This window comes from Paralichthys olivaceus, chromosome 18 (assembly GCF_024713975.1).
Source record: "Paralichthys olivaceus isolate ysfri-2021 chromosome 18, ASM2471397v2, whole genome shotgun sequence".
Classification (NCBI taxonomy): Eukaryota; Metazoa; Chordata; class Actinopteri; order Pleuronectiformes; family Paralichthyidae; genus Paralichthys; species Paralichthys olivaceus.
This window is the reverse complement of record NC_091110.1, coordinates 2892702-2897412: the sequence shown is the minus strand read 5'-3', so window position 1 is coordinate 2897412 and position 4711 is coordinate 2892702.

Below are 4711 nucleotides of genomic sequence, written 5' to 3'. Positions count from 1 at the left end.
AGCAGCGCTTCGAGTATCACTTTCATTCTTACAGAGTCCCCCCAACCCCCCACCCCTTGCCTGCTTCCTCTGTGGCTTTCCACCATTTAGCGTCGTCATCATTAGTTTAAAATCGGTTTCAAACTTTATTCATACATTCAGCTTCATTAACTGTATCTTCACCGGTTCCATTGACGCAGACCATGGTGTCGTAAAGAGGAGAAATTATTACAATTCAATTATTATCTTGTACAACTTAAATTCCCCTCGAGATCAATAGAGTATCAATCAATCAAACAATCCAAATCAATCGATCGATCAATCGATCGATCAGTCAATCAATCGATCAACAGACCGACCGATGTATCCATCTGTCTATCTATATGTCTATGTAATATCAGTAAATTAATTAACACAATCAAATAGATTTATAATGAATACATTTATTATAAAGATAGTTTATGATCCTGACACATGCATTTTCACCTGCTGCAGAAAAGAGAAGAGTACTTATGCTGGAAGTAATTAGAATATATATATATATATATATATATATATAAGTCGGATAATCAAAGTTGGAGATGTGATGTTGATTTAATTTCATTCGTTTTAGTTAATTATTATATTTTTGTATTATTTGTGAACACAAGGTGGCAGCAGAGGGCCAGCTGTCGTTAATTCCACCAGGTTTCCTCAAAAATCACCCCCATTAAATATTGTGTCGCTTTATTTCAGTTATTATTGTGATGGTATTAAACATGTTCTTACAGACACAAATATTTCATCACAAAAAGCAACGAAACAAAGTAAAAAAAGAAATAAATACGAATAAACTCCATGACTGTTTGTAAAGGCATGTCTCACAGAATAACATAACACTGCCCCAGTATTGTGTGAATATACCTCCAGTATTAAAAGTAACAATAACGATAATATACTTCTATCAATAATCAGTACTCAACTGCTGTAACAATTTTAATTTTATTCACAATATTTTTACTCCACTTCTTCAATGTATGAGGATGAAAAAGCATCCAATGTGTCGTACCTCTGACATGTATTGTGGTGCAACCAAAATGAAAATACTTGAGAATATTTCCTCAGTGAAAGTATCTAGTTACTGTCCACCTCTGCATGCTAAGGATTAACTGTAACAGCAGAGGAGCACACCTTCTGGTCCAGCTGTTCCAGATGCTTCAGCAGAGGAGCCTTGAACACTTCATTTACGCGATGTGTAGATTTTGCCCGTGATCAGAGTAGAAGTGAAAGCTGAGCCTGTGGCACCAGATGGTCGTGGGAGGATGCAAAAGGATGAAAATCAGAGGTCGCGGGACAGACAGATGATTGGAGTTGATGCTAATTGCGACAAACTGCTGTCAACCAGTGAAACAGGAGTAAAGATAACATCACATCGCTCTAAATGTTGGGTCACACAGATGGTCGAAATCAGTTTTATTGCAAAGGAAGCATCTACCAGAACAATATATTACATTGCATTACATTTCATTCAGCTGAGATATTTATCCAAAGCAACTTACAATAAGTGCACTCAACCATAAGGGTGCAAACCCAGAACAGTAAGAATCAAGTACTTGGCTTAATTAGCTTTAAAGTACTACATGTAAGTACCATATATATAAGTGCAACTGATTTTTTTAATTCAAACACCAGAGTTGACAGAGGTTAATAGACCATCATCTTCTTAACCAGGGTGTAATCAGAAGAGATGTGTTTGTAGCCTGCGGCGGAAGATGTGTAGACTTTCTGGTGTACTGATGTCAATGGGGAGCTTGTTCCGTATATGACACTGGAACCATTCACATCTTATACTTAAGTTAAAATAGTAACTACAAAAAGAACTACAAAATCCTACTTGCAAATGTACAAATGTATGTATGATTATTATCAGCAGCTGTTTAATGACATAGCTGGTTAATGTGGAGCTAATGTAATAAGTAATCCCCAGGTACATTCACTTTTTTTAAGTTGATCCTAAATGTTGTATGCAAAAAACAATGAAGTGAATACAGGAAATAAACAAATATCCAGGAGTAAAGTATTACTAGTGAAGCAGAAGTATACAATAATTTGAAATGATCTCATTTGAGTTCAATAAAGAAATAAGTCAAGTATGGGCTTAGGGATGTTCTTTCTCTATTGGGGTAGTGCCTTTCTTTGTTTCTTTATACACTATAGAGCAAACCATCAGTTCATGGAGAAAATGAAAATCAATATATTGGCTGGCCTTGTCTTGAGTAAATGCACTTGCACAGAGGCAGGGGGGAGGTCACTGATAACAGCAGGGTGAAAATTAGGATTGTGTACGGTTTGAGGATGTGACATTGGTGTTGTGGAGTAGCTGCAGGGCGACTGTCATGTGTTCTTGTGATGATGGTCATGTGTGCTGCTATTCCAGCTGGTAACGCTCAGAAGCAATACTGTATGTGTGGCTGTGTTTGCCCACATGATCTGTCAGGAAACAGTGATTCAAGTACGCCCAGGCGACGAGCGGGCGGTGGAGCTCACTACTTCAGTCATCCCTGTGCCTTTTTCTGTGTGTGTGTGTGTGTGTGTGTGTGTGTGTGTTATTGTGGGTCAGCCATTTCCCTGGAATGTTCTGCCTCTTGCCAAAGAGAAGTCACTACAAAGGAATGCACACACAACACTGCAGAAACAAAGGGATGACTTAAAAAGGCCAGAAAGTGAGGAGACAGAGCCCGACGTAAACGTGTCTCTCCTGTTTCTAACTGTGAGCCTCATGTACGTGACGCATTCTACGCCTCCTCCATGACTTTTAGGGATGAATATTCAATAATACCAGCCACAGTTATGACATAGGTGTGTGCAATATGGTAGACCATCTGCCTGAACTCTAGATAACATCCCCATGGGCACAATTAATTCACCGAGAAGAACATTTTTAGAGAAGGAAAAGCAAGATGGCTCTTTTCCCGTCCCCTTCTTTAACCTTGCCTCCATCGAGAACAGCAGAGAGTTGAAGCACATTCTTCAGTCTGAGAGTGCAGTCGGCTTTGCTTTCACTCCCAGTTGTTCCCTCTTTGTCTCCTCAACCCTCCCCGTCTCCACTCTGCTTTCATTTCTTTCTCCTGGAGGTCAGATAGTTGCAGCAGTGAGAGCAGGGTCAACACACTTTAGGTGTGTGTGTGTGTGTGTGTGTGTGTGTGTGTGTGTGTGTGTTTGCGACCCTCTAAGATCCTGTGTGCTGTTCTTTAGCAGGGGAGTCGGTTACTATGTCCTGTGACATTGTGAAATGACTGCAGTGGATTGGAACTGTGCGTGTGTGTATGTGTGATTGTACTATGCGGCAGGTCGTGGGGGAGGAAGCAGCAAAAGCAGCGGCAGCAGCAGAGAGTGGAGTGTAGAGGTGGTGGTGTTGGGGGGGGGGGGGCTGGGTGATATGGATAGTGCAGAGAAAAATGAAGAAATGGGAAATCTCAGCACCTGTTTCCAGGGCAACAGAGGTCTGCAAAACACAGGCTGGTTGGACTTTTTATTTTCCACGGTGCACTGCCCTCTGGCAAGATACTGCAGACACCTCTAATGACGCCAAAACACTCAGTGGCCCTGCTGCTGAAGCACCGGCTTCAAGTGACACACACACACACACACACACACACACACACACACACACACACACACACACACACACACACACGGGCTGTGTGATGCACACAGCTGAATGCTGAAGTTTGGGCACCAATTACATTTCTTAAGATTTGAATTAACTGTTACTCCTTATTTCATGAACTTAGCTTAAATGAATTAGTAGGTGTGGGGTGTTGTTTGGGCTTTTCGTTGGCTTTCACTTCACTGCTGCACTTTGTTTAAACTGATGTATTGTACTTGAATGTAATGCATACTGACTGTATTTGAATTTCATATTCGGTGGGACTGACTGTGTATTTTATGTTACGTTACATTACGACTGTGCCTTTTTTCATGAAGCACTCTGTGTACAGTACTGAGCTGCTGGTGCTGTACAAAGACATTTTATTACTAGTTTTTATTAATAGTATTTTTAACATTACCCAGTTACCCCCCCCCCCCCCCTTCACAAACCTCAGATTGCAATCACTTTTTGTAACAGTCTTTTCTCTCGATGATTTTTCTCCCACTCTTCCTGCAGAGCAGAGATATTTTTAGGTTTCCTTGCACTACAGAACATTTAACGTCTACCTACCCACACAGTTTTTCTTTCTTCTTTTGGTTCTCTTTTCATTGCTGAATGCAAAAGTACTTGTGCTCATTGTATTAAGGCTCATAGAAGCCAAGACTGTTTGTGTCTCTAGTTGGGGTATAATATAAAAATAAAATAAGATCTAATTAATACATTTAACGAAATAATAAAAAAACTATGTTTAATAAATGTCATAATCGGAGCCAAAATATTGGACAATATCCTTATTGTATTATATTCACTAATAGAAATAATTAAACAAAAAGACCTTCCAACTGAATAACTTCATAATGTTCTTTTGTAGTCTGATAGGAGAAGATATTGTTTCTATTTTAAATACAGTATAACATTGAAAATGTCAAACCAGTCATCACTTTTTTCTCCTATTAGTCAACAGCATGTCTTCCAGCGGTGCTTAAAATCTGGATCAGATAACTGACCTTATAGAGGCAGCATTTTTACGGGAGGTGGGGTTCCGAAATGGAATGTCAACCTGAAAAACTTCTAATTAAACTTTATGAACTTGCTGCAAGA